At 34.7% G+C, this 20,094-nt stretch overlaps 1 protein-coding gene across 5 annotated transcripts in view; it reads right to left on the minus strand.

The window, feature by feature from the left end:
• The window catches only part of LOC106074337 (uncharacterized), a 435,581-nt gene that overhangs the window by 96,652 nt on the left and 318,835 nt on the right, over positions 1-20,094 (minus strand). The window contains exons 1-2 of one of the 5 annotated variants that reach the window (XM_056008519.1): positions 5,607-5,741; positions 5,093-5,185 (exon numbers count right to left, since the gene is read on the minus strand). The exons of 1 other annotated variant lie outside the window; for it this stretch is intronic. The gene's annotated coding sequence lies outside the window, so the exon portion shown is untranslated. Of the gene's footprint in view, positions 1-5,092; positions 5,186-5,508; positions 5,742-20,094 lie in introns of those variants that run through there. 3 more of the 5 variants (XM_056008520.1, XM_056008523.1, XM_056008521.1) reach the window with 3 other exon arrangements.

Here is a 20,094-nt window from a genome sequence, read left to right on the forward strand (position 1 = left end):
CTTTTGTAGGTTTCCATTGAGGAATTTTCTGTAATTATTATTATTGTTATTATTATTATTATTACAGAAAACAAAAACAACCCTATAACTTAGAGGTCTTGATCCCAAACCTGTGTCTCACTCACCACGCACACAGCTTAACGTTCAGGTATGAAGCTCATAGCTCGTATTTCTAATGAGGGGTAATATCTAAAACTGTCATGAAAACAGTGGGGTCGATGAGCGCACACTACATTCACTGAAAAGCTTGATTGAGAAGTGTTGTACTAGGCTTAATGAGAATTCGTTTAATTAACATCGAACCTCAGCAGATAAAAGTAGATTAACTTGTATTGATTCTTCCAGAACTCCAAAGAAACAGGACATTGACCCCACACTATTACAATACCTTCACATGCCAAAAAGAAATACATAAAAAGTTGAGCACAAAAAGTAGGTTATATTTTTATCTGTAACCATGGCTTGATACACGACAGCGCTATCACCTCAACCTCCATCCCCCACATTTCGAAAAAATAAATTTTCCAATAAAATGTGCTTTGAAATGCAAGAAAATATGAGAAATGAGATTCTATTTACAAGTGCTCAGGTTCTTTCTTGACAAATATGCCATGCTTTTAGATTTGTAAATCAATATTTCTAAATATGATTAACTACATATATATATATTGAAGCCTGAAGAAGGAAATTGTTTGCCCCTTCAGACCTTGCGATTTTTAGAGCAGATGATGTAAAGATTATCTGTTTCTATGGCCCACGGTTAACGAGGGTGTCATGTGGCCAGAACAACGACCAACCGCTTTTATTTTTCTCCAACTATTGTCAGGTACCCATTAGAGCTGGTGGACTCAGAGGCGCCCAAAGATCCCGAAATTTTAATTTCCCATTCTTCACCAGTATTCGAACCCGGTATTCCCGGTTCGGAAGCCAAGCGCTTTGAGGCTCAGCCACCGCGTCTCCCAAGAGGGAAGTAGCAGCCATATAAATCCGCACAGGCCCTTCACTTGCTAAAACCCGGCACTAGTTGTAATGTAACAAAAATAGTCATATTTAGTGTGTCCCAAGGCAGTAGAGACTCTTAATCTTGATAATCTTTTTGTGCCAACGCTATGTGAATCCCAAATGTGCAATGACAGTAGAAAGATATATTTAATTAGAACTTCGATTCAAGTTTTACATAGACCACACTGCGTTGAAATCACTTAAAACACAAGTGCACTAGTGAAAAAAAAAAGGGGGAGAGCACTGGGCGTGGCAAGACAAAGGCGTGAAATAAGGTGGGAAATAAAAGGCGTATTCGAGAGGGTTCAAACAAAAGGTTTGTATTCAGTGGCACGAAGTGATTTCATTGCGCTTGGGCCGACGACAAATAAGTGTTAATGAATTATTATTATTGTTACTATTATTATAACAGAAAAACAAACAAACATAAAACCTAGACCTGTGTCTGACTCACCACACTCACACAGCTTGACGTACAGGTATGAGTATTTATAATGTCGGGTAATAGATAAAACTGTCATGAAAACATTGGGGTCGTTATGGAGTGTGTGTATGTTTCTTTTTTGACGGTGGGAAGAAGTTAGTGAATGGTTCTGAGTAATGCAAGGTGGCATTGTCGTCAGCGGTCTTAGTTAGGACAGACGGACTCCAGAACGTGAAACTGAAAAGAAGTGTTAGTGTAGTGAGTTAGATTTTGTTCAGTATACCATTTTTAGCGACCCCCGGAAGGGGGAAAGACGCTATTAGTTTTATGTGGTCTGTCTGTCCGTCCGTCCCGTTTATATCTCGTTAACTAGAAAAGATAGTGAAAATCCGACATCATAATATTTAAGACCATTCAAAGTTCTGATGCAACGGATTCTTTTTTTCTTTTCTGGAAGCGAAAAATCAAATTTTAAAAATCAATTTTGCAAGCAGTTTTTTCATAAAAATACACCTTTTTTATAACTATTCACTATTAATAGTAACAAACACTGGAGGCTTTTCAGTAAGGTGGATATCTGTTTACCAGTTTTTAAACACATTTATGCAAACGGTTTAAGATTTTAATGTTTTAAATATATTTTTTACATTAGTATTGCTAAGTTAAATAAGTTCTGTCTTACTAACTACTACATTTACAAAAAAAAAATGTTTTCTTTTTTTTTCAGGAGAAAAAATCTATTTAGTATGCATATAAGTAGAAGATAATTTAAAACAATAAATAAGTATTTTTTTAAATATTATCGCATGAACAGAAGAGATGCTACAACACCATGATGTCCTCTTATCTCTCTCCATTCACTTTTCCACAACAGTGATCACGTGACAGAGTTTACGGTTTGATAAATCTTTCTCCCAACGTGTTACAACAGTCAAACAGTTCAGTGATAACTTTTTAATTACACCAGTCTAACAGTTCAGTGATAACTTTTAATTACACCAGTCAAACAGCTCAGTGATCACTTTTAATTCAACCTTTTGAAACGATGCAAACTTTACAAACATTGATTCGCTTTCCTAACCAAGTTATCTCATGGCACTCCGTCTGTCTGGTACAAATAGTGTCCACGTTATTTCTCACAGGCAACATTCTCAATGAAGGTCAAACTTTTTCACAATTATTTATTGTCTGTGACAACACATAGATCAATACAAGTTAACGAATTAGTTAATCAATTAGTTGTAATTAATTAATTTTTTGGGGTACGGAAACTGTACTAAATCAGCGATTGATGACCCGAAGTTACAATAATGAAGAGAAATAGATGCTCATTACAAATTGTAAGCTAACAGTAGACAAATAAAACTTTCTATCTTTATAAGTAGGCTATTTGAATAAACACGTCGGCCTTCCGTCATGGAGGATTGAGTTCGATCTCACACTCAAGCAACTTTTTTTTTTTATAACTGAGCTTATATCAAAACATTCTATAAGGTAAGGTCCACTGATAAACAAAACAGTTTATTCATTTCGGACAACAAACCTCTATGATATTGCATGTATTTGGTCAAATTTTCAGTCATTAAAAATTAATACATGATTGATTCAAACTAATTGATGCATTTTCACCATTGTCACTCAATATAAGCGAGATTTTTAAAAAGTATTTGTTTATATTTAACTTGTATATATTTTAGTTGGTTTTCAACGTGTCGGATGTTTCTTAGCCCAAACCTCCAGTAGGACCCTGACTGATGGTAACGGGAAGGGGCTTGTAGCCCAAACCTCCAGTAGGACCCTGACTGATAATGGCGGGAAGAGTTTTCTAGCCCATATCAATTGAGACGACAGTCAAGAGCGCCTGTCACGTGACCAGGCAACAATCCAATACATGTAGTCGCAGTGATTTATTGTACGTTCTACACACGTGACACAGTGTAACTATAAATATAATTCAATGACTAGAGTCAGGAGACGCACCAAACAGGACGGACATTGAACGCGACATAACCTAGGACATGTTTTGAAGAGGGCTAGGATACAAACAGAGAACAAATGTCTAGCCTGAACACTAGCAACATCGAGCTACGGACAGAGGTCAAGGACTTGATACCTTATTATTAAATGTTGGAATAATATGCTCTTCTCGAGTTAGGAGTTACATGTATTTTATATCTTGTGTTATGTATTCTAGATCTTGTGTTATGTTTTCTAGATCTTGTGTTGTTTTGCTGTAATTAAGGAACTCCAGTCGAATTTAGTGAATACCTCTTCAAACTAAAACCCAGAAATTATAGCAAATATTACACTGCATACAATGTTTGATTTGTTTTTGTTATACCTAAGTGAGCTAAAACTATATTTTGTGGCAAAAAAAGTGTGTGTATATCGGAGATAGTAAGAATGGGAGAAATGAGTGAAAAATGTCAAATAGTAGCGAAAAAAGTACTAAACACAATTAGAATCTATCATATTGTACTACAGAGTTGTACTAGAACTACAATAGCAATTAAACTTGAAATAATTACATCAAAACAAGTTAGTGCTATATGCATTAAGACAATAGATGTGTCTATAAGAGGTGAAAAACAAGTGCATTGTGCTTTTTGAATGTATCTATTCGTTTGATCCGGTCCACTACCCAATAACTCCTGTCCACGGGATTTAAATTTATACAATTTATTGTTAGCAGATATAATACTTTTTTTGTCAACATATAATGTCAGCTCTGATGCAATGTAAACACTGGGCTAGACGCAACAAAAACTTTATCTTCTTATAGGAGATTTTTTGTTTACAAGGAGACAAGTGCCTAACCCCCCCCCCTCATGTACAAATTTGTGTGTACACTTCTCGGCTCTGTAGAATCACATTTCTAAACTCTTGGTGAATCATATACATTTGAAAAGATATAGTAGAAAAGTATTGACCTGCAAATGTTCGCCGAGGTAGACAAAATCCTCATTTATCTATCAAGTATTTAGACAAAAGTCTCATTTATCTATCAAGTATTTAGACAAAAGTCTCATTTATCTATCAAGTATTTAGACAAAAGGTCTCATTTATCTATCATGTATTTAGACAAAAGTCTCATTTATCTATCAAGTATTTAGACAAAAGGTCTCATTTATCTATCATGTATTTAGACAAAAGTCTCATTTATCTATCAAGTATTTAGACAAAAGTCTCATTTATCTATCAAGTATTTAGACAAAAGCCTCATTTATCTATAAAGTATTTAGACAAAAGTCTCATTTATCTATCAAGTATTTAGACAAAAGGTCTCATTTATCTATCATGTATTTAGACAAAAGGTCTCATTTATCTATCAAGTATTTAGACAAAAGTCTCATTTATCTATCATGTATTTTTATTAGATTCGGGGGTTAACACTAATTATATGGAAATTGAAATTCTGCATTTAAAATAAAAGGGCGAAGTTATTAAAATATTCTGGAACAAATAAAGATTCCATCAACTGTGAAGCTAAATTAATTAAGATTAATAGTGTTTGGTTAAAAAATAAACACCCAAAGAAAAATATTGTTGAAATAAAAGAACACAAACAACTTTAGTTGAAATAAAGAACTCAAACAACAATTGTTTCAATGTATTAAATTCAAAAAAGACAAATAATGTGGGGGGAAAAAGAAAGAGAATACTTACTAAAGTTTATAGTTGTCTAATCATTAATAGCAGGATTCTTCCGTAAATAGTTTCTATAAAGTCCAGGAGTTATACGTCTGATAGAATTTCCTACTGTGTAAGTGTTCAACAAGAAACAGAAAAAGATTACAAATTACTTTTAGCTCATGTTAACATAAAAACTTTTCAATAAATTATTTCTCCCTAATTTTATTGTCTCTTAAAGATGTCAGTTTATCATTTGAGACAGAAACACAATATAAATTCATAACTATATTTAGTGCAACCTTAATAAACATATTAATATATATATGACGTTATGGAAATTTTTTTTTTAAAGTACACATTGTCATATCTTTTGTTTATTATAAAAATAGTTACAAGAAACTGTAATATGCTATCAACTTTCAAATTGCATTATTACAAAATAAAAGTACCGTATTAAGTTTGAAATACAGTTAAGTCAAGAGTCTTATTGTATGAGTAGAGAGTCTTATATCTAATATACGTTTTGTCTCTTCTGTGACTTACTCACTAGAATACAAACTTTTCACCTGGGATGTTACACTGTGATCAGACTAAATGGAGCGCTCGCTCACCTCTGGAGCTTAATACGTTGCGTGTGCGCTGGGGAAGAGGAGGAGGGGGTAGAGCTACGCCCACCTATGGAACCAAGCAGGCGATCTCTATCACTCCTCGAGTCCAGAGGACTGCGGGGTGGGGGGGGGGGCGGGAGTAGAGAATGGAGAGGGAACAAGCTTTATGGGGCAGGGAGTGGCAATCAAGACTTTCTTCTGCTTCTCCCTCATTTATGGAGAGACCCACTCACCCATTAAGTGTTTGCATCAAATCATTACTGGTCCTCCCACTATCGCACTAATTTCTACCCACAAAATTCCAAATGAATGCTGTGAATAATTCCACAATAACACATGATTATGAACACAAGAGTTAGAAGGGGTGAAAAGAGTGAGTCAACATAGAGCGGGGCTGGTGGTGTTGAGAAAAATATTGCTCTAACAAAGTTTAACACTAGATATATCCTTAGAATATATTTAAAATAGGGATTCTAGGGTGGGTGGTCTCCATCGGAGAGAAGTTACTGTTATTTTAACTTGTTGTGGTGATAAGCTGGATATCTGAGAACGCTTTATCATGCTGATTATGTTAGAGAACTGATCTGAGAGCTCAGCATATTGCCGTGGACATTTTATGATTGTATTCAGATCATATGGTAAAACTAGGAACTTATGATGAGGCATTTATTGTTGTCATATGTTTTAAACACTGTGGCCCACAGAATGTGCCCGTGTAGTCTATATATTTTAATACTGATAATAATGATGTTGATGTTGATAATAATGATAGTGATGAAGATCATGATAATGATGAAAATAATAGTGATTACAATGTTGATGATAATAAGTATGATGATAAAAATGATGATAATGATGATGGTAATAATGATAATAATGATAATAAGGATAGTAATGACAATGATAATGGTGATTATGATGATGATGATGATGATAGTTGTTGATTGGTAGCAAGTGAACTACTCACAAAATACTTGACCAAATGACCATCAATATTGCCTGCTGTCCTTAGAGCTCTATGTTTCATCAATGAAACAGACTTCACAGAACGTCCTAATCTACCTCTTATTTGACTTCGTAGTAAAACACTTCATACAGACCTCCCCCTGTCCCCTTTCTATATAACATCCCCCCCCCCTTATTGACTTCGTAGTAAAACACTTCATACAGACCTCCCCCTGCCCCCTTTCTATATAACACCCCCCCCCCGTTGAATGAATACAATGAAACATTTTTTTTTACCGCGCCATGAACTCTTGTTCACAAATCAATGTATTTGCTGAAGAACACTTATCTGTGTGCTAATGTCACTAGAGTTTTAATTCTAGTCTTCAATATCACCCTGAAGATGAAGAAATACATAATAACAGCGACTCTAGTTCAACAATCCAAATAACAAACCATAGTCAATGAAATATAATGCCATCTTCACTTCCTGTAATTAGTTCCATATTTAGAGAATGGGAGACTTTTAAATATAGTGGCTAACTTTAACAAAACTAGCTTAATTCTGTATCCGATGGACATACTATAGGGAGTGTTAATAAGCTATGTATTATTAAAGGACATATGACAAATCCTTTTTGCACTTTTAAGGCCTTCAGGATAAAACTTTGAAACTGTTCCGTTTGTAAAAGAAATAATATCAGTATGAAGTATTCACTTTATAACAGTGGCGCAGCACGTACAGACACACACACACACACAAGCACACACACATATATAATATATAAAAAGCCCACCAATGTAAAGACGACGACGAAGTCGAGGCAGTCGAGCCAATACGAAGACGAACTGCTACTCTTTGAGATGTTCTGTTGGCAACAGTGATCTGTCCATTTCAACGACCTTGACATTGCTTATTTTATCTTTTTTTTTTTTATCAACATCTCTCCCAATTTTCCTCTTTATAATTTCTGACGTGTTTCTCTCGTTTCACCTCATCATTTCTCTATATTCTCTATCTTTTCCATATTCCTGAATTTTGCTGCTTGAATAACATAAACCGGAACTTGAAAATCAGATTGTAACAATGAGCAGTTAACTGGAATTAGCAATCATGAAAATCTTCATTGTTAACTAATAGATTGGTTGCCTACCTTTAGAACAGACAAGATATTTTTTTTTTATTAAAGCCAGTTTTTTTTTAAATAAGAGCTGTAATATACTATAATAAACAAAGTGTTTTATTATAGCAGCGTTTTTATTTTATAAGAGCCAAATTGTTTTATAAGAGCCATAGTACTTGATAATAGAGTGTTTTATTGTACGTAGGTTTTTTTTTTAAGAGACAAATTGTTTCATAGGAGACCTAGTATTTTATAAGAGACGATGTTATATAAGAGACTTTTTTTTTGTATAACAGCCAAGATATCTCAGAAGAGCTAAGGATGGTCTAAAACATCAAGATGCGCGATGCACCTCCAGTCTATTTTATGCAGGACCAATTTAAAACTCAACGAGGAATATTCAAGAAAATGTCTCCATAAATAGTGCTTTTATTTTCTTCTTTTTCATCAGTTTTGTTTTTGGAATCTAGACTCTAGACCTTGTTAAACATAAAGCTGTCAGCTACGAGGGTAGAGTGTGACATCTATCAAATTGACGAGTCGTCAGTGTAACTCTCACTGAGCTCTGGAGTGAGCCTTACGTTACAGTTTCTTCAAGGTTGTATTTAATGAAGGGTCTCTGGTACTTTTAAGACATCAACAACAACAAGTAATGAAAGTGCCCCAGAACTGATTGTGTAAGAACACTCCAAGGGCTGCCTTTCAAGATAAAACCAGGGTAACATTAAAGGGTGTGTGTGCGTGTAACCATGAGCAAAATTATGGCAGATTTATTTTTATATTAACTGAATAGTGTCTGAATAGCAGTTAAAGTTATAAATAAGAAAGTGAAAGATTAAGTGGGAAGCACAAGACAGAGTAGATAGCGGTGGCTGAGTGGTTAAGTGCTTGGCTTCCTGGGTTCGAAACTTGGCGAAGACTGGGATTTTGAATTTCGATATTTTTGGCGCGCCCCTGAGTGCACCCAACTCTGATGGATACCTGACTTTAGCTGGGTTAAGTAAAGGCGGTTGGTCGTTGTGCTGGCCACATTACACCCTGCTCGTTAACTGTGGGTCAAAGAAACAGATGACCTAAACATCATCTGCACTTTAGATCGCAAGGTCTTAAATGGGAACTTTTCTTTTTTTGTCTTACAAGACAGAGTGACAAAAAGACAAATAGTTTAATGTGAGTTGCAGTTTCTTGAAATGGTTGAAAAAAAATCACTATTTCATTTGTATGTCTGCATACATCTACAGTGAAGTTGAAAGCTGTCTAAATATTGTCAAGTATAGTCATTTCAGTTAAAATAGAAGTTTGCTCAAGCATTACAAAATTAACACGCTTTCACCGTACCACGTTTTAGTTGGACTCGCTTTCTGGAGTTACAATCTATTTACTGTGTATCAACACACAGACTGACGTATTTATCAAAAACTGTCTCTTCTTAAAAATGATTTATACGTAATAAGCAGATCATTTTAATATGATTTAAAAAAACAACAACACTTTCTTTCAGAAGTCCCGAAGTGAGCGTGGCTTCTATTTCAAGCACGTCGAAGGAGTTGTTGAGATCGAATATTATCAACGGTGCTTTTGCGTTCAAATGAAATCCTAACGTGACAGACTGACAGACGATGAGACAGCAAAAGCACAATAACGACTTACAAAACAATACATGTTAAACCGCAGCTGAGCTCGACACTCTAGTCTATACGTTCGCTACTAAACATTGCATACAAATAGAAGCTGGCTTAAAGCAAGAACGAGAATAAACCTCAACATTGATGACAATACATTACAGCTGTTCACATTACTCTACGTAGATGATGCAATTTTAGCTACTTCAGCAAAAGAATTAAAGCTTGTTATGGCACGATTAGGAATTAATTTTTCTTTTTTTTTTTTTTTGGAAATAGGGGAAGTTTTGACATAGTGACAGTAATGTGACTTGTAAAAACAAGAATAGGTTTTAGAGACAGAACAAAATACCAGCCGACGTGAACAGACTACTTCCAGGACGACTTAGAGATAGGTGGCATTTTATGAACGTCTAGAGTTAGCTGACATTCGACGGTTCCCTTCATTGCTATTAAACTTGTTCGACATTCAGTATCAGCGTCGACTAACTTCTATTGATTATTCGGTCTTTCGCCGGTGTTATTGGATTACGTATTGCGTTGAGTTTTACCTCCATTTGGTTTATTTGCATTAGACACTAGACGGAAGCGCCTAACAAGTGAAATCTAAACATTTACAATATGTACTATCAACTTTAAGAAAAACGATAAAGAATAATTGAAGATAAGATAAATGTATTATATTTGGAAGAGAAAAAACAAGAATTATACCTTTGAATTAATTTGTATCATTTTATCATTTAGTCAATTTTTCTTACAACATAAATACTGCAAAATAAAAGGTACAAATGCGATATTTATTCTCATTAAGAAATGTATTGCATGAAATTGTTTTTTAATATTCAACTTTATTATGTTATTGTGCTTATTTTCTCATATTTTGCATTGCTGTAGGGTCGGCTTTAGGAATAGACAAACTAGGCAGCTGCCTAGAGCCTCCGATTGGTAGGGGGCCTAGCACAGGACTCGAAACAATTTAAAAATAAAAAAAGAAATAGCGGAGTGAGTGCCCCTGTTTTTGTTGGAGTACACTACGATTTATATAACTGTGTAGTTTTAGTTTTTCACTGCTAATTATTTATATCTTTTTATTTCATTTGGGGGCCACCTTGCTTAGGGCTTCCAATTATCTAGTGCAGGCCATGGTTGCTGTGTTTATGGCTTGGAGTGCAGTTAGGTGCTTATATTATCATTTCACGGTTTGTGAATTGTGTGATCTGATATTCGCGGTAGCGTTGTTTATTATTATAATTAAAAAAAAACATAATTTATTATTACTATTACTACCTGGTCGTGCGGTTTGCGAGGTGGACTGTCGTTAGGACATATGGTACGATTGACGTAACTTTAACAATGCCACTGGCGCCTATTGTGTTTACGTTGCTTCCTATGCATGTTGTATAATACATGTTGATATAAGTGATTATTAGTGATAGTTGTTATTGTGAAAAAAAAAGTGGGGCCTCTCAAGCATCCATTAAATTGGGCTCCGTTGCTTGTAAGGCCGGCCCTGTTCATATATTCATATATATATATATATATATATATGTGTGTGTGTGAATGTGTTAGTATTTGAAAAGGTTACGCGTGTGTGTCTGTGTAGACATGTTAGTGTGTGTGTGTGTGTGTGTCTGTGTAGACATGTTAGTGTGTGTGTGTGTGTGTGTGTGAATGTGTTAGTATTTGAAAAGGTTAGTGTGTGTGTGTGTGTGTGTGTGTGGGCATTAAAAGTCTAACTTCATCAAGACGAGCGCGCGCCTGGACGACGGAACCCTGATACTGCGGGACGTCAATACGTCTGCACCGGCTTGCAGCGCGTAATTTACATACAGTTGACTGATAACGACAAGAAAGCTGGTTCCCTTGATCTGACCAGACCGCCGGTCTAACTGGCTCAGACCTGGCACATTCATTACACTAGATTAGAGGATAGTCTGAGAAACTGGGACTTTAGTCCAAAATTGGGTTTTTCTGGGGAAGTTACAGAGTGACTTTACATGTAGAACTTAACAAACCGTGTTAAAGAACGTTCTCGTTTCGGATGAGAATAGTTGCTAAGAGGTTCTCAAAGTTACATGCAAAAGTGTCATTGTGTATGTGAGGGTTGGTCGTGTTAAAATTTTGCCTGATAATAGGACTCCTTATTAAATGTGTACACATTTTTTGTTTATAATGCAACTCATTCACCAATCGTAAACAAACAACATTTTATACGTGGTTCTCTATCTCTTCTATACAAATTACGTAATACATAATGGCTATCACGTGACACCTTTTTTCCTTGTTTTATCATTGGTGAATGAGGTCCATTGTAAAACTAGTATCAAACCATTCTCTGTTTTGTTCTACACTTTTCAGATGCTCTTTCCGTATTGGAGATTATTACATCTTAGCCCAAACATCCCGCAGGATGCCTAGAGATGTTGTCAGGCAGGGTTCGAATCCGGACCATCATATTACAGGAAAAACAGCTATTAAAAATATTAATATATTGAGAAAAAAGATTTTATCATTAAAATGCATTTATTTGAGAGGGTGGTGGTTGAGTTGTAAAGCGCTTGGCTTCGAACCGGGTGTTCCCGGGTTCGAATCGTAGTGAAGACTTGAATTTTTAATTTCGGGTTCTTCGAGGCGCCTCTGAGTCCACCCAGCTCAAAAGGGGTACCGGACATAAGATGTGGAAAGGTAAAGGTGGTTGGTCGTTGTGTGGGCCACACAAAAGGATCCCCTTTACATCATCTGCCCTTTAGACCGCATGGACTGCAAGAGGAGCTGTACTTTTTGTATATACATGCCTGCTATGCAGAAGTTGGTCCTCTTCTTGATGTCATTCTCTCATCCTCTATTTTCTATTACAGAAGTTGTACACAATTGATGAATTGGTAGACTTGTATAGTATAAAAATTAAGAAACAGTTTCTGGGTAATCTTTTACTTATTTGGCCAGTTCTATACACACCACTAGACTTGTAGAGTATAAGATTAAGAAACAGTTTCTGGATAATTGGGAAGCGTGGTGGAGAGGCAAAGTGCGCTTGAACCTAGCTTGGCTTGGCTACCTATGAAGGGGACTCGAGGTTCGACAGAATTTTGTTTACTGAGCACGGAAAAACCCTCTCCTAGATACACCCCCCCCCCCCACACACTCGTCAACAACTGAGCATGCTATAAGCATGAAAGTAGCGCTATATAAAAGCCATAATATATATATATATATATATATATATATATATATACATGCATTTGTTTGACTTAACTTATCATTTGGGGAAAAAAAAAGCTCTAGGAATGTCATTCGTTCTGAAGAAGTTTGTCTGTAGACTTTGATTGATAAGACAGTAAATATGTCTAGTGTTAAAGTTTGTCTGTAGACTTTGATTGATAAGACAGTAAATATGTGTAGTGTTAAAGTTTGTATGTAGACTTTGATTGATAAGACAGTAAATATGTCTAGTGTTAAAGTTTGTCTATAGACTTTGATTGATAAGACAGTAAATATGTGTAGTGTTAAAGTTTGTATGTAGACTTTGATTGATAAGACAGTAAATATGTGTAGTGTTAAAGTTTGTCTGTAGACTTTGATTGATAAGACAGTAAATATGTGTAGTGTTAAGTTTGTCTGTAGACTTTGATTGATAAGACAGTAAATATGTGTAGTGTTAAAGTTTGTCTGTAGACTTTGATTGATAAGACAGTAAATATGTGTAGTGTTAAGTTTGTCTGTAGACTTTGATTGATAAGACAGTAAATATGTGTAGTGTTAAAGTTTGTCTGTAGACTTTGATTGATAAGACAGTAAATATGTGTAGTGTTAAAGTTTGTCTGTAGACTTTGATTGATAAGACAGTAAATATGTGTAGTGTTAAAGTTTGTCTGTAGACTTTGATTGATAAGACAGTAAATATGTGTAGTGTTAAAGTTTGTATGTAGACTTTGATTGATAAGACAGTAAATATGTGTAGTGTTAAAGTTTGTCTGTAGACTTTGATTGATAAGACAGTAAATATGTGTAGTGTTAAGTTTGTCTGTAGACTTTGATTGATAAGACAGTAAATATGTGTAGTGTTAAAGTTTGTATGTAGACTTTGATTGATAAGACAGTAAATATGTGTAGTGTTAAAGTTTGTATGTTAAAGTGTAGCCTTTGTATGTAAATTAAATATTATTACTGGCACGGTGAGGCTGCTGCATATTCCCTCTATGAGCTACTATTTAGTGATCTGAGAACATTAGACTCTTTTGAATTATTATTAACCCAATAGATAACTAGGAATTAATATTTTAATATATATTTTAATGGTGTTTACAGAATACACATTGAATGTTTTATATATCCATTCTTTTTTTATGCTTTTTACTTGTTTTAAATAGATTTCAATACTCATTCACACCATTCCACATTCACACCATTCCACATTCACACCATTCCACATTCACACCATTCCACATTCACACCATTCCACATTCGCACCACACTGGGCACCGACCATAACAACTGGCTAACCCAAAGTCGGAATGTTTTTCAGAATGTGCTGGTAAGGCCTTTTTTCAAAATCTTATTTCGGCGGCGTTGCTTTTATTTTATTTTAGCAGTTGTATTTAGCAAATAGATTCTCTCATTTCTATATGTGTATGTCTAGTCTTTTTAGTCTGGTGTTCATAATGAACCAGTTTTTTTTTTCAAAATATAAAGTAATAAAATAACATTAAAGCATAGTGTAAGTAGGCAGTTAAATGACAGGAAATAGTTATCTGTGTCTATTGGAACTCTCCTTGGTATAAGCTACGTTTAGTTCTTTTATCTGTTTCATTCTTTAATTAAAGGCTGTTTCTTTCAGAAGTTTAAAATTATTTTTTTTAAAGATGTTTCATGTCTGGTGAAGTTACTAGTTTAGTATGACTAAATAAAAAGTTGATTTTTCTTTCATTCATCATTATAACGCAAGTTTTTTGTTTATTAGTCGATGTTTGAAATGAAGTGATAAGTATCATTGAAAGTAAATCTCTGTTGTGGAGATAATTACAAGAGTGTATAACCAGAGTGTATAACAAGAGTGTATAACAAGAGTGTATAACAAGAGTGTATAACAAGAGTGTACAACAAGAGTGTAGAACAAGAGTGTACAACAAGAGTGTACAACAAGAGTGTATAACAAGAGTGTACAACAAGAGTGTACAACAAGAGTGTACAACAAGAGTGTATAATAAGAGTGTACAACAAGAGTGTACAACAAGAGTGTATAACAAGAGTGTATAACAAGAGTGTATAACTCGACAGCTGATTGGGTTGATGATAGACATATAAGGGTGGATGATATTGTTACGACGTGGGATTGAACGAAAGAAAGTAACTCACCGTGCTCTCAGGATCGCTGGTATCTCTCCGATTGCAGAAGCACAATCCAACTAGGATCAATTAATATTCCCGATAAAAAGAAATAATGTCACAATCTCCAAATCGAATTTACATATCCCGTTTCACTAACACAATAGAACAAAAAACAATCCTCAATCCAGAAATCCAAACTCATAACTCCTCTGTTAACACATCAACACACCCCTCAGGTCAGTTTCCTTTCAAGCACAAAAACAACTCAAAGGTTCAGTCGGGGTGGGGGAAAGGCAACAAGTTGACAACAATATGTTAGAATGTATGATACATGTCTTATAGATCTTACTTAATGCAGGTACTCTTCGAATTCTTTTAGAAAACTTTGTGTGATAGCATAGAATTGTCGAAAGCTTATAAATTTAATAAATATAAAAGTGAATAAATGACAGATTAACTGAAATGGAAGAACTGAGGTAAGAATACAGGTTACTACAACCTACTATACAAGTCTAATTGTTGGTGTTGGTATCTTATTTTATATACGTCCATCTCTTGGTGCTATCCGGGCTCTTTCTAACTACACTGTTTTGGTGTGTATGTGTGTGTGTTTCCAAAGTAATGACGAGGAAGAAGCATTTTTTTTTTTTGGCTGACGATTTTCTGATGAAATCACGACATGGTCTGTCATAAATGATGGTCATAGAAATCTTGCGTGTGAGAGTTGAACGGGAGACGAATCAGAGACGCTGACAGTAAAGACGTGTATTTGTTGTGAGTTAGATTTTTTGCTAAATTTATCTTTTTTTTCTCTCATTAATGTTTCTACTAGATCTCATATAAGTTAAACAAATAAAAGTTGTAAGAAGTTTTTCTATTAAGTTATTTAAAGTCATTTCATTAAAAACATAATGTGCCTACATCGATGTAGTTTTGAGCTATAAACCAAAGACCGAGCAGCATCCCACACAAGGCATAACACCAGATGGCTAGTTTTCATTGGGACTGGTAACTAGCTTGCAAAAAAGGTATTAGGCCCCTAGTCCAAAAGGGTTGGACATTACTGGGTTAAATTCAAGGCATAACTCGACACAGCAGCCTACAAAACTTTGAAAAAATTCTATTAGGGTTAAATGACTAACACGCCACCACAGAAAGTTATGCAGAAATATCCTTATAATAAGACCAGAATCCTACTCTTTGATATAACACAATAACACACCAGTACACGCACCCACATACCAGACTTTGGATAAAAAGAAGAAAATAAAAAACTCCAATGGCATTGCACTGAGACTTGAACTCGATGTTATTTGGTCTTGGGAGAACATTTCTCAACATAGACGCAGATGGAAACATTGAAACAAATCGCTTAAGTCTGGACGGAGAAATATAAAAAAAACACATGATGAGCCAGCCCGTCTTTTTAAAGAATTGATTTCATTGTTATCACAAAGTCATTGGGACAAAAGAAAAGAGAAACTATATACCTATATACCTATAGACCTATATACCTATAGACCTATAGACCCATATACCTATATAACAATATGAGACGTAGAAAAGTAATGTAAAAACATTAAAAATTAAAAAAGGAAAAATGAATTAAATAAGAAAAAAGAACCAAGGAAAAAAATGATAAGGGTAATTCAAAAAACATATATTTATCTCCTTCTTTTCCCCCAGAAAAAAATATTTCCGACAAATCCTATAAACAAACTAGGTCTATCATTTTTTTTTAGAAAGCCTTCTTTTGAAATTTAAAAAAAAGGATTAAACCTCTTTCTTTTTCAATTCCTTTTTTTGTTACAAAGCTTCTATCAACTCTCTCTGTCTGTCTGTCTGTCTTGTAAAAAGTTTGTACTTGTTTTTTTTTCCCACACCCAATCTCGGATCAAGCTGCAAATTTTGAACAAAAAAATATTACTTATACCTAACAACACAAGAATTAATTTTTAAAAATTAACGAACTACTAATTAATTATTTTGTTTAATATCGAACAATGAAAAGAAATTGTACTTGACTGGTGTGGTGGTATAAGTTGAATTAGCCTCCTTTATACTTTTTTGGTCGTCGCTTTAAAGTTTGAAGCTAACCATAATTAACAATAAAATCTTCTATTTTTATAAACGATTCACTGGCGCAGTGGTTAGTGTGTTGGTTTGTGGAGGCTTGAGCCATCAAGTTCAAATTCAGGTCTTTCAACATTTTTTAAAAATACATTTAAAAAGCGGTCAAGGTAACATTCACAAAGCTCCCCCTTCTTTCTCCCCATCCCCTACTCAACTGGTCCAGATAAGTGACAGGATCATAGCATATTTGTGATATTTTTCTCGTTGAGCTAAAGCATTCCTTATAAAGTGAAAGTAAAAAACTCCACAAAATTGAATCATATATCTGAAGCTAAAATTTCGCACCTAGAAGTTGAAAGAGCATCTCTGTAATGACGCTAATTCCGTAGGTTCCCCCATGCTGAGCAATTATTTTTCCTTTATAGTTTTCAATGACAAATAAAATAGGAATGTTTAGTTGACTATTTGAACATAAAGTCATAATTGATTTAAAAAAAAACTGTATTACTTCTTGTTTTCCCTACTATGATGTGCTTATCGAATAAATGATGTCATTTCTTAGGGAGTTAGTCTCTTCGTAATTGTCATTCACGAAAACATACATTATACAGGAACCAAGCACGAAAACATACATTATACAGGAACCAAGCACGAAAACATACATTATACAGGAACCAAGCACGAAAACATACATTATACAGGAACCAAGCACGAAAACATACATTATACAGGAACCAAGCTAAGACTGTTTTTCAATGTTATCATTATTTTTTAATGTTTCAAAATTTCGTCTTTTTTTTTCCATCACCTACACCTATCCCTTAGTCTGTTGGACCGTTGGGGCACCATGCAAGATTTGTCGACCGTCTTTCTCCATTTCCTCTCTGTCTTTTGCCTAGGATAGAATTTCTTTCAATGGCAGGCCCGTCTATTCCTTTATGATATCTTCCCATTGCTTTCTCTGTCTGCCTCTTCTTCTTTTTCCTGTTACTGTTCCTTGAAGGAAGGTCTTTGCGAGCCCCAAAGACCTTGTAACATTGCAATAGAGTTTTAGTTTGCGTTTTTTTTTTACAATAGTTAGCAGGTCATCATGATTGGTCGTCTTCAATATACAGTTTTAAATTGCTTTATAAAGATAACATAAAATATTGCAGACATACTTTAGCCTCGGACATGTATGCAATGTCTTCCTACTTCTTGTTAATAATGTTAATAAGATGTTCATCTTAAGGTTATCAAAACCTACCTTTTTAAATCATAAATCTTATACAATATATTCTCGTGTAGATAACTGATATTTTTATTGTTACACTTTATTTTAACAGACTAAAACAATCTAATTACTTTAGAAAGCAAAAAAAAAAAATCAAAAAAAAAAAAATCTGAGAATAATTCAAATATCCCTTGTGACAGTTGGCTTAACCAAATCCCTCCACTTTTCAGGTCAGCAGCGGTTCTTAGCAGGATAGAGGCCGTTGTCCAGACAAGTTTTTCTTAGGAAGATCCTTTTTTTCGCGCTCCCTTCACTCTACCTGGAAGGATGACTTTTAAAAGTGAGTCATGTCATACCGTCAGACTATAAGACCGAACCAGCTCAGCGTTTTTTTTCTCCACAGTATTGAGGAGTTCCTCCTTTTTGATAGCCAGAGTGTTGCCTTGTAAAAGTACAAACTCATTTGTTCTGTTTTCCTGGTGTGTGATAGCCAGCAATTTCCTGTAGCATTTACTCTCAAAAGCTTAAATTCTTCTTTTAGCCTTAGAGTTCAATGTCCAACAGTCACAACCACATAGTTGTACAGAAACCACTAATGAGGAACGCAGTTTTAATTTTACAGTTTGCTCATGACGACGGATCCCCGGATGCACATTCTCAAAGGGTTTTTATCTTTTCGATTGACCCTCCTTCTGTATCTGGTTACGTTTGACCTTAGATATGTAAATGCCACAGACGATTGGCCCTGGAAAAGTTGACCAGTGTATTTTAATGGTCATCTCGATGTGTGGGATATGTAGAATATTGGCTTTCCACTGCCCCTGTGGATCACGTACACTATCATTTAGTGGACATAAATATAAACGCCTAGTTTAGCAGCTTGATCAGGTCAGCATGGATAACCAACTTAAAGAAACACACGCTCTTCCGAGTATTACATTTCACCTGTTATTTGTGGCATGACACACTCGTTCCTGCATCCCCTGCTCATATCCTCTGCTGACAGGATTAACTCAGGTGTTACTCGGGCCACGCCCTCTCACGTGATATCCTCTGGAGCAGGATTAAAGGATTAAACGATTACAAACATCCGACTTCCGGAACAGCAGATGGAACTGATTGAATCCGAGCTTGTTTTGATCAAACCCAATCAAAGACAATCTCAAAGGCCATCAAACACGTCATTACATCCCCCCATTTTATCTCAATATTTATTTACTTTAATATATCTTTCTTCTTTTTCAATAAGATTACATATATTTTTGCAAGGTTATTTTTTTAAAACTCCGTGTCAATAATTATGAAATTTAAATTAACCTTTCGTATATGGAAATAACATTCCTATAATACGCTCATAACATCTTCTTAAAGTTGACTCGATCGACGAGCATAAGGGAACATCTGAATAATTAAATATACATGATAAAGTAGTTAGATCTACCTTAAACGTTTCACACTAAGTGGCAAACTTAAATATTTTATAGAAAACTAAGCGGTGTTTTAAGAAATAAGTCACAGTCTTGAAAACACATTGAAAAAAAAAAAAAAGAGTTTCGAGAAATTAAAATTTTTCTTCTGTTCAAAGAAATTTCTATCATTACCCTCTCGCCAATCAAGGCGACTCAGTGATGCGTGAGTTTCGTAATTAGAAGTACATGAATTATTTAGACAAAATTCATTACTTTGAATATACATGAACATCTGTAACGCAGAAGTGGTAAAAAAAAGCTAAATATGCTAAAAAGTATATGTCTGCTAGTTTCAATTTGATTTGAATTCGATAAAGTCGTTTTTATTCACTTGTTTGAAAGTCAATTTCTTCTATAACCCTCAATATCAACTCATTAGCAAGATGTGACAAAAATCCAAGTCTCCAAAAGAAAACTCAATTTTTTTTCCTCTATTCGTCAAGTTAAAGTTTTATAACTGTTGGTAAATATTATAGTTAAAGAAGATTCATATTTATGTCATTCACATTTAGTTTTAACAATTTTTAGATTTCAGTCCTCGTCTAATCTCAACATAATTAAAATGTGTAGAAACATATGGAGACACAAAATATTTAAATTAAAAGAGATTTAAAAGAAAAACAACAACAGAGCGTTCTAGTTCTAGCCCAACG

The sequence above is a fragment of the Biomphalaria glabrata genome, chromosome 13 (genome assembly GCF_947242115.1).
Source record: "Biomphalaria glabrata chromosome 13, xgBioGlab47.1, whole genome shotgun sequence".
Classification (NCBI taxonomy): domain Eukaryota; kingdom Metazoa; phylum Mollusca; class Gastropoda; family Planorbidae; genus Biomphalaria; species Biomphalaria glabrata.